This window comes from Copadichromis virginalis, linkage group LG2, assembly GCF_057382275.1.
Source record: "Copadichromis virginalis isolate Kocher_CV1m ecotype Utaka linkage group LG2, C_Virginalis_male_GT1.1, whole genome shotgun sequence".
In the NCBI taxonomy this organism is placed as follows: Eukaryota; Metazoa; Chordata; class Actinopteri; order Cichliformes; family Cichlidae; genus Copadichromis; species Copadichromis virginalis.
Genome location: NC_140619.1, coordinates 23,067,682 through 23,086,126, shown reverse-complemented (window position 1 = coordinate 23,086,126; position 18,445 = coordinate 23,067,682). Strand labels below are relative to the sequence as shown.

The 18,445-nt window shown below is 40.1% G+C and overlaps 1 long non-coding RNA gene across 1 annotated transcript; it reads left to right on the top strand.

Annotated features, from left to right (window-relative positions):
• The first annotated feature begins 17,755 nt into the window (after nucleotides 1–17,755).
• LOC146717307 (uncharacterized) lies at nucleotides 17,756–18,166 on the top strand. The gene is made up of 2 exons (XR_014921888.1): nucleotides 17,756–17,882; nucleotides 17,964–18,166. It is a non-coding gene; the product is annotated as an uncharacterized LOC146717307 (long non-coding RNA).
• The last annotated feature ends 279 nt before the right edge of the window (nucleotides 18,167–18,445 follow it).

The following is an 18,445-nucleotide window of genomic DNA, read 5'->3' as shown; positions in this document are numbered from 1 at the left end:
ATTCACAGCTATTGTGAGGCTCGTAGCTGTAATGCTTATGTGAAAATAAAGTTTATTCAACTCAGTCTGTGAGTGCAGTGTATTAAAAGATGATCCCTATTTTGTTTTGACAATAGAAAAATGTATATGTTGTGAGATGTGTCGAGTGTTTTAGTGTCTTGGTTTCAGCTCCCTTTCGTGGAATCATGGCACACAGATACTGCTGTGATTCAGTCCCATCAGTGGTTGGGAGAGGGGGCTCTTTTCCACCAAAGCACTCTTATAAACCTAAAGTACACTACCCACACAGAGTCAAAGGGCAGACAGATAACGTTAGCAACTAACTGGTGAACACGGAGCTCCATTTTGGATCTTTTTAGGGGAGGTGGCACTAAATGAAGTTAAAGACGCAGAAGCCTGTTGCTCACAGGGTGATCAGGGATTGGCCAACTAGCTGTGCCATCTACTCTCAGCTTAACACAGCAGGAACACAGAATGTATAAAAGAGCTTGATGTCCCTCTTTTTTTATTTATTTATTGCTTATTTGTATTTGGACATGCATTAAATATGAACCACACACAGCATTTACTGCCTGTCATCATTTGCATTGTCAGTTTCTGTGGGTCTTAAAAATGCCCTAGAACTACTGAATGCACAAGGCTAAGAAAGAAACAGTCAAAAAATGAAGATATTATTTAAGAAGCAACACAGAAAAAGACAAAAAGCACAATACGAGGCACAAGTGCCAAACGTCAAGACTTTTCATGACTGTGGGACTGATCTATCTGAAAAGTATCAGTTTAAATTCAAAATGATCCCAGTCAGGATCCAGCTGGAGTTTTGCAAGTAAGAAAGTTGACTTCCCTAAAGGAAAAAGCTGTCTACCTCAATGATGATTTATATGACAAAAAAAGGTTCCCACTAGACACAAAATCACAAGTGGATGGAATCTAAAGGTCCACTGGGCAGTTTGTAGAGAGTGAAGTTGATCAGATAAGTTCACACGGTCACTAGACCGGTCACACAGGTCATGAAGAAAATCTCCTAGCAACCATCAGTCTCTGGGGAAACGTGTGAATATTGGAGCTAGTTGCAGGAGATTACTGGCAGTCACTAATCACCGTTCTGCTGCACCAAAGACCTCTTTGTAAATGCTTTGGTTGTCTGCACTTTGCATGGAAGACTTGTCTGCAAACACTCGCAAATTTCCCGTCAAGCAGTAGTGAAACTGAAATGTGGAATGAAAAACAGAAACAGAGTGTTGTGCTTTTTCAAGTTTCACTACAGCTTGGAGAGTTAATTGCAGGAACCACTCACCAACTATTTGATTTTTGCCCTTCGAATGGTTGCCCACTAGTCTCTGTGAGACTGAGACTAGCGCAGGATGCTAGTTTTAGCAAAGGAAAAAAACAAATATATATATATATATATTTTTTAATGATTACAGTGGAACCACCTTTGCCCTGCAAAAACACATCCTCCAACCACACACACCCATATTTCGCTCCATTGTGGTTTATTTCACACCTCAAACATTTAGTAAACAATTAAGCAAATACAAGTAATCTGCAGGTAGTAAGAAAATAAACTACTAACTCTTTTACGCTGCGTCCACACGTAAACGGCGTTTGGAATCACCGAAAACTGAGATTTTTTAAAGCTCCTTTTTTGGGTTTACGTGTGGACGAGGAATACAGAGTTCGTCACGCAACGTCAAAGGTATCTGCCTTTTTTCACGTCAGCTGTGTGCCACGTTATTGTTTACATGAGATGAATTGCAGAATGGCAGATAGAGACAAGATACTGTTAATCTGAGTATCTTCAGGTTTTACAGGCTTACTTGTAAACAGAAACGCAGTTACTGTCCCTCTATTTACAAAGGCAGAGGCGTCACGGTGTGATTATTTTACATGTAGTTGGTTTTTTTCCTGTGTAATAATGTTCAACATTGCTGTCAATACATTTTTCAAAAAATGCTTTTCTGTGCAAAATGGGTTTAAAAACATAAACAGCTGTGGGATCCTGTTTGTCCGTGATTTAGACAGGGGGAACAAATCCTGGCAGGATCAGCCTGATATTATTTGTATCCCACTGTAACTTTACTTTATAAAGAGCAAACATCTCCAAAATGTCAGGAGTAGTTATTTATTACAACAAGTGTTTGTGAACTAAAAATCAAGAATGTGGGATCCTGTTTGTCCGTGATTTGAAGAGCCCAGCGCTGCTGTCGACGCAGGGAAAACCACTTCTGCAGGGGAGACCTACCTCGGCACTTGTGCTGGTGAAGCCAAAGGGAAGATTTGCTTCAAGATATTTTCAAATCTTTGGCTTAGAATGAAGTTGGTTTGGAAACATATTCAGCGATGCTTCATCTTCTGCTTTGCGTTTGTATAGGGGCCCCGTGCTAGCAGTGTCCAAGCCTTGTTTTGTTTTTTCGCTTTTCATGCCGCACCCGCCCTGCAATGGGGGCGGGCCCCACATTTTGGGAAGGTCTGCTCTAACAGATACGTAAGTTGTTTTTCTAACTAGCCGCACTGCCTGCAAGTCGCCTTAAGCAATAACCTCTTTACTTTTTCTTTGTAAACTCTAGACTTATAAAACAGACATTTCTTTACATATTTCAATAAAATGATTTTTGTAACCCCATTACAAAATTAACATTTTTACTTTTTTAACAGCAACACAACATGTAGCATTGTGATAAATGTTTTCTTATGAAGAATTTCAAGGATTTAAAAACAATCAAAATATTTAAATGGCAGCAACAAAATATCCTAAAATAACAACTAGTGGACTAAGACAAAAATCAAATATATCAAAAAATATTAATAATGTTGTAGCATCTTTGGACCCAATGTAAAGATTTCCAAAAAGAAACCCCATTGTGTATCCTTAGTGAACCTGTGTGAACACAGTGCTTCTTGTGTGTTGAAGCTCCTTTTACCAGCTGGCCAGGGAGTCAAAGAGGCTGACTTTAGTTGAAAGGAGGAGGTGGGCCGAGTGGGTGGAAGGAGGCAGGGGAAGGGGCAAGGGAGCTGCGTGAGGAGACTGAAGCAGGATTTATAGTCTGTCTGAGCTACACGTCAGATGATCTAATAGCATCACAACCCCCCACAGCATCCTGACATTGGAAAGGGGGTCTCTGTGCACCCCACAAGAGACCAGGTTGGGGAGTCAGCTGGTCTCACTGAGCCTGTGATTAATACACTAGGGCTGCTCTGTACCACCTCCACACCACACTGTCCTCACCTCCAATTAGCATGCTAATGAACCTGCACATGTGTGTGTGTGTGGCACCTGAGGGCTCTTTCTCACTGTGCAGTGTAAACAGAAACAGGCTGGCATTCAGAGGAATGGCTGCTGCTCTGCTAATTGAGACTGTGTGTGTGTGTGTGTGTGTGTGTGTGTGTGTGTGTGTGTGTGTGTGTGTGTGTGTGTGTGTGTGTGTGTGTGTGTGTGTGTGTGTGGACTCTGACCCTGGTTATACTCGCTGCTGTTATAGTAACTGGTTGAATAGGAATGTTTTGTCTGTCTAGACCTGTCCTGCTGACCTTTGTTCTCAGTGATTGTGTAGAGGTGGCCAGTCACAGCTTGTTCTCTATAGATAAGATGATTTATATGTGTGCCATAGACAAGAGACAGATGGACATATCCACATTGCTGTAAACACACAAAACGCATTCAACAAATAATCAATATATGTTTTTATTTTAAAAAAAACGTTTAAAGCTTAACAATATTTTGTTTATTTTTCTGTTGTGCCGTTTTTACTTATTGTGTGCTGTACAAACTATAAAGTAAAATTGATGTAACTGATACCAGTTTGCTGGAAATTTTTGCCATGGCATTGATTTTCCTAACCAATAATCCAACAATAAGCATAGAGGGTCTATCACTGCAGAATTTATACAAAAGAAAATACACCAACGATAAATTGTAACAAGATTAAGCCAGAAACACAGTTATTGCTTTGGCTTATTGGAGGAAACCTTCCCATGCAGAGGAAACCCATACACGCAAACGCCGAGCAGAAAGTCCCTCGACAAGTTCAAAGCGTGAGCCTTCTCCCTGAGAAAACAGTGCTAACCCCTGTGCCACTGTGCAGTCCGTTTTTGCTGCTCTTCCACTCAGTTTTTTTGAGCATGGTTGTATCTTAGTGGTGTATAGTATGCAGGATGTGGGAGTCATTAAATATCTGACTAAAAGCAAGCTTCATTAGCTGAAAACCAAGCTAACAGGTAAATAAGCCCAAAAGGCACAAGGCAGAGCTCACGGAGGGATTGCACACAGAAAACAAAACAGACAACACAACCTAGGCAAAGAGCAGGGACTAAGTGATGTTACTTAACCTGGAGCCAGAACAGGAATAATACAATGAAACAGGAATCCAGAACCTCACCTGCCATCTAAACCTTCATTAACATTAACTAAGAATTCAAAACCTCATTAAAAAAACTCAGTCATCCATGTACTGAGTTTAGCTTTTTGGTAGAACACCAATCTGGACTTTAAACCATTCCCGAGTGCAATGTCAGTGCGTACAGCATTATTATGTTAATCATATTGTTATAAGTCATTGGTCTGACATAATATCGGTTTATATGATATTATATGATTTATATGGCTTTAAAATCGAATCAGTGAATTTGAGCTGAAAGCAGCGATACTCAAACTATTGCATCCACATGCTTCAGAGTTGTTATAAGGGTTCTTTTCAAAAGCCATCTATTGTCTTTTCCAAACATGTCTGCTTTAATTCACACATTTAATTCATGTGTCCAGAGCACATTAAAAGTCCAGTTCTTTGCTCATATGGTCACTGGCAAAGCTTTGTTTGGCGCGTCTACTTTGCAGGTTGGATTTATACAACCAATTTCTAATTGTAGACTCATCCACATCAAACTTCAACTTAATGTAATATTGTAGTTTCCTATAAGATCCTAATTTGTAGAGTTCATTTTGTTAGACTTTGTTAGACTATTTGCATAAATTGTGATGTTGTTTCCATTCTGATAGTATTGCACATTATTGAATGCAGGAAAATATTTAGCATTGATAGAAATTAAATTTTAATGTTTTTAGAATGTTTAATGGATATTTTTGGTCCTTCCTTGGATTTAATTGTTATTGATGAAATAAATGTTAAAAATTATTTTTTTGGTTCCAGATATCTGACCGACAGCAAACCTGTGATGTCCCTAATAGTTAGTATTTCCTGATTGGTTGATTGCATTCTGCTTTGGTGGATGGGAGTGATGGAGTAGATACTATTGTATATAAGTGACTGTGTGAACATTGTTTCATTGTACCTGATAAACGTCACTTTTATGAAACCTATTAAAAAAAAATAATGGTAGACACATTTTAAAAATTCTTTCCTCCTTAGCACCTGTCACTGATTCAAGTGTGCCAACCCAGGATCACAGCAAAATGTGCAATAGACACGCAACAACAAGCAAAAAACATAAGAAGTACATTCCAGGGTCTCTAAGCTAGGCGGCTAAGCTGTACATTAATATACATGTAAATGTGTTAATAATGCCTGTTTAAACATTTTCACGTAATTATTAGTATTATCTCCGTCTGCTGTTACTGCAACTTACTGCAACTTCTACATGCGTGCACATATTAAGTTATAGAGAAGCAAAGCAAGAAATGGATGCACTGGACCGGTGTGGCTGCTGCACACTTTGCCGCGATATGGGGTTGGGTGTGCAGAGCTCTCCAAGTTACTCATGTATGTGGACAGAAACAGGTACAAGAATTATATGCAGATACTCTAATTAATTTGAAACTTGTTTGCATCAAACTTTAGGTGTTTGAATGGTTATTAGCTGGACACTTTTAAGTAAGTAAGTAAAGTTTATTTATATAGCACCCTCCACAGACATGTGACACAAAGTGCTTTACAAGAAGGTAAGAAACCACAGTCATAAATACATCATAAAAACTGCATCTAATTAAAAGCTTGGTAAATGGCCTGTATTTGTATAGCGCTTTATTAGTCCCTAAGGACCCCAAAGCGCTATAAACAACCACCCATTCACACACTGGTGATGGCAGCTACATTGTAGCCACAACTGCCCTGGGGCACACTGACAGAGGCGAGGCTGCCGGACACTGGCGCCACCGGGCCCTCTGACCACCACCAGTAGGTAACGGGTGAAGTGTCTTGCCCAAGGACACAACGAGCGAGACTGTCCAAGTTGGGCTCAAACCAGCAACCTTCCGATTACAAGGCGAACTCCCAACTCTTGAGCCACGATCGCCCCCTAATTAAAAGCTTTTTGAAATAAAAATGTCTTTAGCTGCTGAAGGTCATAGATCACAGCAGGATAGCTCCATATATTAAACGTTAGGTCTTTTGACAAGATTCCCATCACGACTGGCTGAAATGCAGCCCCACATGTCTGTAGACAATCCTTGTACTTCTCTCATGACCTCCTTCATATATTTTGATGATGGTTTGAATGAAAAATGAAAAATTTGGATTTATTACTCCATCAGACGTCTTGTCATTGATTTTCAGTCCAGTTCTTGTGTAATTTTGCAAAATTCAGCCTTTTCTCCCTCCCTTCAACTGAGGAGGCTTCAGTGAAAAGTAGAGTAAAGTTGTAGTACCCACTGAAGGGCCAGGTGGATCTCTCAGGTCCTGTGTCAGGTCTTTGCTCGATTTGTTTTCCGATTTCTCAGCAACATAAATGTTTTTTGTCCTTCACTTGCTCAGTTTTCACTTACTACACAACATACTGAGACTCTGCATTATATCTCACACTTGATCACCTTGTGGTAGATTGCTTGAGATCCCTTTAAAAATTAACATTAAATCTGTCTCCTTGGAAGCAAAATATATAGAGATGAGAAGTGACTCGAGACTTTTGAGTATTGTAATTGCACAAGACCCAAAATACATAAGTTGTATCTTAGTGACCATTAATGGTCTCTTTTGTCTTTTTAAGCATGAATTTGAAAAAAGGCAGCTGTTACTCTACATGAAAAACATGTGGAAGAAAAACTGTCAAAGTGTTACCAAAGTGGTAAGACAAAATAAAAATGCTCAATTTTGGAATTTGGAGGCATCCAGCAGTATTTTTTAAAAGTGATTTATGGAATATGTAATTATGTGTGTAGGACAGAGACAACCATGATGAGACTTCCTAGTGCATTTGTTTGTGGTGCTGAACCAAAACCATAATTTTACAGTCCAACATCCCAAATGCCAAAGGTAGCAACCGCACATTTCTTCAGCTCAAAAAATAGATACGTCTTTATTTCCCCAGAATTCTTTGGATGTACTCAGAAAGCAGCTTCTTCAACTAAAAAAGGTTTTAGGTCCTTCAGCGTATTTGTTAGACCTCACAAACACCACTTTGTTAAGATTAGCCATAAAAAATAAAACAATAAAAAAAAATTAAATATCCATTTCAGAGATTATGTAAACTTGCATGTGCATGTAAGTGCACATACACACACTTATGCATGTACAGGCATAGACACAGCACTGCTACTGTAACCTTTGCAATAATCAGTTCTGTCTGATGGGCCTTTTTAATTAACCTTGTAGGAAATTAATCCCAGTGTTAAATGGACAAGAAAAAGATGTTTGATTACCACCACGAGCCAACTGGGACTTCTCCCTCTGTCTAATTGCCCAGGAAGAGAGAATAAGAGAAAAAGTAGTGCAAACGAGAAGCAGAGAAACCGGGAGAGAGAGGAAAGAGGAGAGCAAGCAGAGAGTGAAGCGCCTCGAATCCTGCGGTGTCATTAGCATCCGTGTGAATGTCAGTTAGTCCCTGGAGCTCTGATAAAGCTTCACTGAGAAGAGCGTGTCGGGAAAAAAATTAGGCATGAGGGGGGGAAAAAAGAAAGGAACATTTTGATAAACTAAGAGGGACAAAACACGCTACGTGATGTCCAGAAATTCCTGAGACTCCTCCAGAGAATCAGTAAGAATCTGTTTAACACTAAGCACTGAACAGGCGTCGCGTCCCTTCTTTACTTAAACTTCTTATTTTAAGTAGTAAAGTGTGTTGACATTGGCTCCATAATAGAAAGAAGGGACCACTAACGAGTTTTCAATAATGGTACCAATGCTAAATAGCTTGCTAACACCTGCAGATATTTATGGTCTGATATGTGCGGTCCTCAAGCTACAAAATGCAGTCATGGTCAAATGTTGTGCACGTAATTGGATCCATATCTGAGAAAACTCTAATTCATTAAAGTGTACGCACTACAAAAGTTTTTACATATTATATGTAGTGTACTACACAAACATGGACTAAGGGAAGGTGTCAAAACCTGTTGTGTGTTGTCATATTCGACCATCTGCTGTGATGTTGGCTTTAATTCTGAATCAAGAAATGAATAAATAGTACTGAGAACAAACCTCTAGATACTTTATAACAAAACAACACAGATTTGCTCAAAGACAATCTGGGACTGAACCAACCCAGATGTGCAGAAGCTGCAGATTCTCCAGTGTCCACTTGATGCTGGTCCAAAATCAAATCAGTCCCTACACACACACACACACACACACACACACACACACACACACACACACACACACACACACACACACACACACACACGTCCAACATTAAAGCTAGCTAAAGCAATGTTAACTACTCAGTTGGCAATTTTTCACTCTGGAAACACCTTTTCTAAGAACTATTTACAGTTAACCACTCATCATGGGCATGAATGTAATTTTAGGCATTTGATGATTTCTTTAAACTGTGCTTGTAGTGCTTGTACAGCAAATGTCTCTAAGGACTTAAAAAACAGAACTGGGTGCATAAGTTTCAATTTATTTTATTTATTTAAACATACATCTCCATTCTTAAGTCAAAAGACCCTCAGCAAGTTGCACCTCAGCCGGATGCTTTCGGTTACCATCAACAAGCTTCTATATCAGAAAGTGTTTGTGATATCAAAGTGATACAAATCAAAGGAATTTCCTGGAAAAATTACAGCTAGCTAGGCGACATTGCCAGGAATTCATTTGTGAAAATGGCTTAAGACAAGAGGAAAGAAAGCAACACTAAGAAGACTGCAGATTTGCAGATATCCAAAAGCAAAACTCATTACTTGCTATCTTTGTTTCATCTAGTTTTATCAGAAATATCAGCGTAGTGTTGTTTAATCCGAGCTTCCTGCTTCCTGTTTTGTGGAGCCACAGCAAAGAGAGCGCTGCTTCCCCTAAGTTAATGTTTATGTTTAGCAGCTTTGGTATTAATGACTAATTAAGCTGCTTTACACACTTGAGCTATGATGTGGCAATAATGTGACAAACAAGTACTGCATTTATTGTTGAATGTTTGCAACATTAATTGGGGAATCAACAGCAGAAAAGGCGCCTAATTAAAAAGGCCTTTTGATACATGAGGTGTCACAGCCTCAAAAACACTCTCACGGTTTTCTCCAGTACGCTCACGTCAATGCCATTTTCACCCCAGTCTTGCCTTCTCTCCCTAAAGTCTGCTCAGGCAGGTGCTTCCCTTCTTTACTCCCTAATGTCTAAAGATCTCTGCACTGACCTCAGCTCTACATGACTCATCCTGTAGCGTGCTGGCTCTGCGTATCGGCGTATGTGTGTGTTGGCCGTGTTCATCGGCCTGTGTTGACTTCCCGGATCCCTGCAGGTGTCTGTGTCAATAATCCAGAGGGCAGTGCGAAGAGAACCAGCGGAGGTTGTATTACCTGTGCACTGACGCACAGTCTGTCTGACTGTTATGTCACTAAGTTTGGCTGTGTGGCCTATTATGGAAGGAAAAAGAGTAGCTATGAGTTTCCTCTGCACCTAATATCATTGCATTTTAATAATTTTATTAGCATATTTGACATTTTTCTCAATTTCTCTAATTGGCTTTAAAGTTACCTTCCAACATCTGTAAAGCCTCAACACCTGCTTGCGTGTCTTTAGTTTTTAACACAAGAAAACAGAAAAAGTCAACAAATCTTTGAGCTCTTCAGCAGCTAAAAAGAGCTCAACTCTGCTTTGCATGTGATTCAATGACTCCATATAAAGAATGATCACAAACTCCAGGTCTGAAACATGAAACCTGCTTTTCTCATTACCAAAATAAAGTTCAGGGTCTCAATTGCTAGTTTATCTTTATGTAATACACCAGGATGTTAATGTTGTAATGTACGGTACCCATTCAGAAGTATGCTTTAGTGTGTGGCTCCCATATGACTGACGACACGTGAAGTTGGCCCCTTAAGGTCGGTCTCTCAGTTACGCACTCACTTATTTAAAATTCAGTTGTATTGAAACAGACCTTAACGAGTGAGCTATTCAGCTTTTCTCTGCATTTACAGTTTCTTCAAAAACATTTCCAAACCCACCACTCCTGGAAGCTCTCTTGCTGGTACTATAATAAAATATAAACCTTTATATTCAAAGAGTTTACTTATTAAGATAGTAAAAGTTATATAGTCCTCACCAGGTGTTAAAACTGAGTGAATACAACCTCAGCTGAACAATGATACATGAGATATTACACCGTGTCATTATTTATTTAACAAAAACGAAGCAAATATGCAGAAGCAGTGTGTGAAAGACTAAGAGCACCCCACGATTAAATAGCTACTAGAACCACCTTCAGCAGCAATAACCTGAAGTAATTGTTTTCTGTATGACTTTATCAGTCTCTCACATCCTTATGAAGGAATTTTGGCCCCCACGTCTTTAGAACATTGAGGTTTATGGGGATTCGTTTAAACGTGATTTTCTTGAGGTCTTACCCCAGCATTTCATTCATGCTAAGGTCTGGACTTTGGATCATTGTGTTCTTTTCTTTGTTCCAGCCATTCTGTCGAGGATTTGCTGCTGTGTTGGGATCATTGTCCTGTTAAATGACCTAATGTGGGTGAAGCTTTAGCTGTCGGACAGTTGGCTGCACATTTTCCTCTAAAATACTTTGGTTTACTGACGAGTGTGTCACTGTTGGCAAGGTGTCCAGTGCAATGTAGGTCCTATTTTTTTAGCTTCTCTACATGGTCTTTGCTGGGACAGCCACTCCTGTAAAGACTGCTTGAATGATTTTTCCACTTGTGAATCTTTCTCATTGGAATGATGGACTTAAACTTGGACATTTCCATATGACCTTTCCCAGACTGGGCAACAACTTCTCTGAGATCATTGCTCATATCTTTTCTAATTTGAGATAATTCATGTTGTTTTCTGACATGAGAACTCCCTGAGAACTGAAAGAAGGTATACTTTTGTTGTTATCATGACTGTTAAATCATTGGTTCACTTGTCCGAATATATGGAAGCCCGTTTCCGCCACTAAAAAAAGTATCTGTAACTTCTTAACTCGAAATTTTGAGAAAGGTAGCGCTAACAATCAGTAATCTAAGTGAATTACGTCATTTTCTTGTTACCTGGAAGGATATGGCGCAGAGGAATGCGGACTCAAAACCGGATTGTGAGCTACCAATGTATAGCAACAAATTGGTGCTTTTGAGAGTACATTTGCTGATAGTAACGCCATGTGATTCCGCTAATAACACAAGAATTTCATCATTTGTGAAGCCACGCTGAAAATACTCAGCAATTTGTGCATTCATGACTAGCTGTAATACTGGTAGCTTAGCTGTAGCATTTGTAGCTGAGGGCTTCAGCTTCCGGGTAACAAGGAAATGACGTAATTCATGTAGATTTCTGATTGGCAGAGCTAACTGTAAATTTCGAGTTAATAAGTCAAAATTTTGTGAAAACAACTCGAAATTTAGAGTTATGGAAACGTCTTTTTTTGGTTAGGGGTGGAAACGGGCGTCCATACGAATGTCTTTATGAGTCTGATTGTGGCTGTTGTCACAGTGACAACAGCCAAAATCAGATATTATCCACCCTTAATATACAAGCTATGGATACATATGAACGCTAAGTTACCAAAAGACATAATTTCTGCACCTGATAATATATTTTAAAATTTTAAATATATTCCTTTCAGATTGTTTCCTTTCAATAATTGTTACTGGGAAAAAATATGTTTTCCAATACTAAACATGTTCATTTTTTTCATATTCTGTGGGCTCATGCATTGAAATAAAATGACATCTAGCAAGGATCATGTAATCAAACAGTAAGTTCTCAGGTCTTAGTAACTTGTATACATATACTGTGAGATCAGATTTGCTTGTTAGACGTGTTTCTATGTGAACGTCGGTGAATATCGTTCCTGTTAGTCCACTAACTTCATTGTCTTCAGCTCACCTTGCCCTCCCCTTGTTACGAGCTTGTTAGTGTTAAGTCATCAGCAGGGTCAAACTCTCTGAAAACACACATTACAACACAGCCAAAAGATCACATTACACAGTTTGAATAAATACAAGGCAATTTGTCATTGTCATGTCAGAGTTGCCCCTTCCTCTGTCTGCACTGGCTGTCTCTCTCATCCTCCTGCCTACCCCCACCTCTCCTCCATGCCCTGCCTCCTCTGCCCCGGCACAGCAGCAGGAAGCAGTAATGGTGATTGTATTAACCCCTCGCAGAAAGCGTTGACCTTTGCTGAAGATAGTAGTGAGGGGGGGACAAACTCAGAGATTAAAAGTGTACACTTACACACTAAAGCATTAAGCAAAAGCATAAAGAAGAAAGAGAGATGTTATATTTTATATGCAAATTTGGGGTATTTGTTGTATTCCATGCATTAAAACATAAAAACGTATGATAGCAAGGATGGGAATTAAGCTCCAGCTCCAGTTGAGAACCAGTTCCCTTACCTGTCCTTTCGTCCTGCTTGCTGGGGAGTTTCAGCAGTTTTGACTATTTATTTATACTCAGTTTTTATAAACACTTCTGCAATGGCAAGTACATGTTAACGGGACTTTTACGGTCTATCTTAAAACCCTTCATTTAGTCGTGTTGCGATTTTTATTTCAGTTGTGTCGACTTGGATGTGTGATGTGATTTCGGCTATTTAGGTGACGAAGAACAGTTTAAAGGTTTAGCTATTAACAGGCCACCATGACTGAGACTCCGGTAGCAGTTAATGACTACCTTTCTGCACTCTTGCTCCGGATTGTTGCTTAAATGGCAATAAAAGCAGAGTTCCTGTACCTGTGCGGTGTATGGGGCACAGGAAAAAGGCAAAAACGTAAATATCTGCCAACCATTTTCTGAATTTACCATAAAAATTGCTAGGTTTTATTAGACGCATTACTAACAACTTTGAGTTGTCAGTAAGTCTATAACAATGTTGCCATTTCATTCAGTCTGTTCCATTAAACCTAAAACTAGAGCTGTTCGACTTTGGTGTCGTTCTAAACGTATTTAACTCGACTTCATTAGAGTTAGCATAACTTGTCCTTCTGAAATTGAGATCCCTTAATTTATTTAATCGGTTAAACTTACAATGTTTTATAGTAGACATGGAACCGTGCAGGCTTAATCGATTCTGTGAGTTTCTGTCACTGGTAGTGGTGTGCAATACTTCATATTTTGGTATCGATCTGATACCAAGTAAATACGGGCCAGTATCGCCGATACCGATACTTTCAATAAATAAGGTGGATGCGTCCTTGAATTGCTAAATCTCAATTTTCATGACGTGAAGTGTTTTTTGTGATGTTTCCTTTTTTATTATTAAATAGTTAAAACTCAGGACATAATTAGGACAAAGTTTATAATTAAATAGAAAATGCTTTATTATTTTGGCGGGGTGTGGCCTGCGATGCCGCATATGCAATCACGCCTCGCCGGCTTAAAACCTGTGCTCTGCTTGTGTTGTTGGTGGTGGTGGTGATGGCAGCGGGAGAGCTGCAGCCGTTGAATGTACTGTTACAGCAACCGCATGATTATTGTGAGAATAAATGATGCTGCGAAGCATGAAAACGCCATCGAGTCTGCTGTGGTGGTTTACAGTTTACAGTTATTTTTTTTCTTAAATAAAAAGCGCTCGCAAACCAGTAAACAAATTAAAACAAGTACTGTTGAGAAACTATAAAACAAAACACAAGGGAGGGGAGGGGGAGCAAAGCATGCCCGCTCTGCACAGCATTGCAAACAGCAACCTGCGTAAAACTTTACAGTTGCACAGAAAAAGCTACAAATGAATTGTTCACTTGTGAGCTATTACCTCTACTGAACATATTTAACTAAACATTAACAGGCAATAGATGGTGTTTAAGCTCTGAAGTCAGCACAATCAGCACAGTAAAAACCACAATGTGGTCATTTACTCATGTAAACACATATGAACAGTGATGCTGTTGTTTTAATTATAAGCTGCCAATCTGTGGCTGCAAATCTTTGGCCAAAACAAAGTCAAATTTGCAAAGCGATTCACACATCCAGCATCATTTTGCAACACCACATGTCTCAGTTCAGGTGGTGTGCTTATGTTTAAAACAGCGCACTTGCTCGAGTTTTAGGGGTCATACAGCGTACCTGTCTCCACTAAAACAGCAGACGGCCCATGTGGTTTAAATGGGCAGGAATCAATACCACTGGTTGCTGTCTGAAAGATTCAGTGCTCATATTTACATTCTCAAAGGGCCTATTTTCATTGCCAGGCTAACAAAGAGATCTATCATCACCCTTAACTCCCTGTTCTTGTCAGACATCACCGACATTAACCCCGACGCATTCACGCTCAGATCTATCGGCCTTCTACGGTCAGAAGACTGAGAGGACAAGAATGATCTGAGAGAAATCACATGTATACCTTTTCACCTACAACAAACCGTCTTGACAGTTTGGGCACAGAGGAAAGCGATGTGTGTGGACTGGAATTCAAAGGGTCACCTTAAAATGTATCAGGGTTAGTACACCAGCGAAGACCTCCTACACTCTTTTATTTGGCTGTTCCCCTCCACCCCTCCCATTCCTCTCTTAAACAAATCCTTTTCTTTCTGACAGCCGACTAACTCTTAAATAAATCCTGGTTGATGTGAGATCCTGGCTGTTCCCTTCTGACCCAGACAATACCCCTCCAAATACACACACAAACACAAAGAACCTCAGGGCAGAGCTGTGACCTATCCAGACTTTGACCTGTGTGGGTGAAGCAGTCAAAGTCCTCGTGGACCCAGATGTCCTCTTGGCTCTTAAAGCAGCACAGTCTCTCCTCTAATTTTCCCCCCCCTCCTCTTCTCTTCTTCATTCGCACTCCTTTCCCTCCAGCCCCTCTGGAGACTCAGTGATAACCAGGGTAGACGTGAGGAGGAAGGGAGCAGAGGAAGGAGCGGTGGAAGGAGGGGAAGGAGGGTGGTGAGAGAGAGTTGCGATGTCCCGACTCAGGGATATTTAATCCTCTCTGTGAGGGGCAAGAGTTTCTCTCCCTGTTTGGTTTTGGGAGATCAAAGAGGCCGTTCAGATTCGGAGCGAGATGGTTCGCTCTTTCTCCCATTGAGCCGACAGACGCTGCACACACTTGCACATACACTCACATACTTGGGGTGAGCTGTGAGGACACTGTGGTGGTAATGAGGCAGTGATTGATGAGACTTTATGCTTCTTTGCTTCACAGTCTTAAACCACCAGTGTTTGAGCAGACTCCAAATGAAATCAAATCTGTCTGCAGAAAGAAATCAGTTAGTTAAGACAGGAAAAAGAAAAACACAATTAGCTTCTATTAGCAGTATCATAAAATGTTTCTTTTGCTTGTTTTGTTTCTCAGTTATAATCACAGAATTAATTTCTTGCTTTGGGAATCTTTGTCATCCCACGTGCTCCCACTGTGTTTCTTCATCTGGCATCGGCCCAGCAAAACAAACACACCTGGAGTCGGGTCAGTGTGGTGGTATTTGCACTCATCTGCAGTAGGAGAACACACCAAATGCAGCTGGCTGTGGGCCGTGGCCCTAATGCTAATCTGAGTGCATTTAAAAAAAACATTTTCCCACTGCTTTGGACATTTACCAGGACAAAGTTGATAATTCAGCTATCAGGAATTGGAACAATGCTCTAAAAAAAGAAGATTTCTGAACTCTCTGTCTCAATATCTTAGAGTGATCAATTTTTAACAAATCTTCCATTCCAGTGTAAGACGAGCATGCAAAATGGCATCACCAATTTAATTTCAGCGCTCATCAATTTCTTGTGCTGTCAAATTAAAGCAAAATAGCCACGGAAAATAAATACATTGCATAAAGTTGATTATCTGCAAACTTGATAAAACTCATAAGTACTTTTCCATTGTTTCTCTGGTTTAACGAATGCATGAAAAAGTATGATTAAGCTGGCATCGCTTTAATTGTTATCCTCACAAATGGTCCTTTCAGTCTTCTCTGCAAAGGTAGGTGGAATACTAAACAACAATCAAACTTAGAATCCATCCATCCATCCATTTGCAAACTTGGAATCCTTTTAATAATATTTTTCATCAGGACAGATTTTTTTCAGCTTTCATTTATTTGTTCTAATTAATCAAAAACATTTTAATCTTAGTGGTTTGTAATCAGAATTATTACCATAAGTATAAGGGACACTTTTGCTAGAAATTGGATGAAAAATCCAGAGCGTCCAGAGAGTCCAGAGTTACATTTTGTATAAAGATTTGATTTTGATGGGAGTGTAGATGCAGTAGGTACAGATACTGGGCACTGAACAACAAAAGCAGTGACTCTAAGAGTCCTGTACACTGGGCATATTTTGCATTTGATTGGGATGATCAGGAGCAGTGTGGGTCACATAAGAGTCACAAAGATTTGTGTCGTTTTGTTCAGGCTAAGCAATAACTCATAATGTGCTCATACAGTCTGTAGGCTACACTCATTAATGTTAGATTTCCCAGAAAATACCATCAATGCTGCAGATTGTTTGTGGTTTTGTTTTTGTTTCAATGTATGTTAAAAACATTAACTTAATATTTTTATTTTATTAATACCAGTTGTAATTCTGTGGTGCTGTTCTGGTCTTTAAGTGATGACGTATGAAACCTGCTTCTTTCCAAACTACTCTGCGTTTATTAAGGCTGTTGTGTTTTTAACATGTTTTAATGCTTTTTATCTTGTTCTATTTAAACTGAACAAGCCCGTGAAAAAAGGCAGGGATCACTGTCGGCCTCTCTCAGTTTTATTGCCACTGTTTATTTTAAAGCTCAGTTTTTAAATCCTTACGATGTCACTACAGCCCAGCACACACAGCAGTATATTAATGACTAACCTCGTATTGTGGATGGATTATCTCAGTTGTTCTCCTGACTGAAGTTTGGTCCGTTTACAGCATCCTGCCATGCGATTGCATTTGTCCCTAACCATCAGGAACTCCCACGTTAACTTTTATCGAGTGGAAAAAAAAAAATTGCATTCATCCTCCTGCTTCACTGTGCTAATGTGTTTATATTGTGCTAACCATAGCTGTGTAGCTAGCCACCACGTAGCATATCATTATATACCAGCTAGTCCAACTTCGTAACCCTGTCTTCATTTATGTCGGAAGTGATAGCAGAGCTGTACGTTTTAATTTTTTCAGAAATCTCTCAGTCAGAACATGCTATACCATCTTTAGATAAAAGCTAGCAAGCTAACTTCCTGCTAACTTCTGACTCCGTTAAATGACATAGATTTTGTTTTCATGGATGCCTGGATGTTAAACTTAATTCTTACACTTGGTAAAGTAGCAACACTGATCATTTTATTGAAGATGAAAGAATTTAGACAGTATTTAACTCTCAGTGATGCTGCAGTGTTCCTTTGACTTTGGGACCTGAAACTGTCACGGCCAGATCAGCAGGCCGCTGACTAGTAGTGTTCTCTCTCTTGCTCTCTCTCTCTCTCTCTCTTGCTCTCTCTCTCGCTCTCCCGCCAGGGCGGAACTCATGGTGGGTTCGCGCCCTCGGCCCACGCCCCTCTGAAGAGGAAACACCTGGGCCTCATCAGTGCAGCCAGCATTTAAGCCAGGGAGTGGCTTCTACTCATCGCTGGATCGTTGTGTGTGACTCGCGTCAGTGCAGCCCGGCTCTGAGCAAGTTCTCTTTTGCTTCCCTGTGCAAAACCTCTAACGTGTGTTTCCTTCTGTACATAGATCCCCTGGACCCGACCCTGCATTCCCCGAGCGGATTCCCTTTTTGTGTGAGTGTTTGGAGAGAGAGTCAGAAGAGGAGCAAGTGTCTTTTCCCTACCTGGATTTCCCCGGAGCCTTTTCCCTGTCACCGCTTTGTATATAGCACTATCCCCTGCACTGTTTGTATATACACCTGGTGGAACTGTAATAAATACTGACTGTGCCTCTGAGTCCTGCATGTGAGTCCTCAAGCGAACCGTGACAGAAACAGATTTTGGACCCGGATACGGCTAATGACGTCAGACTTAAAGACCGGATTAGCCATACTTTGATTACTTTGATTTGGATATATACACTCAGTTTAACCATGGACATGGTCAGCAGCAATACTATTCTGTGACATCAAGGGGGGCAAAAGAAAACATCACCCGAATTACAATTACGTGACCATCACCAACCTGAACAATTGATGCGATGTAGGACAGATCCATGCTTTCATGACA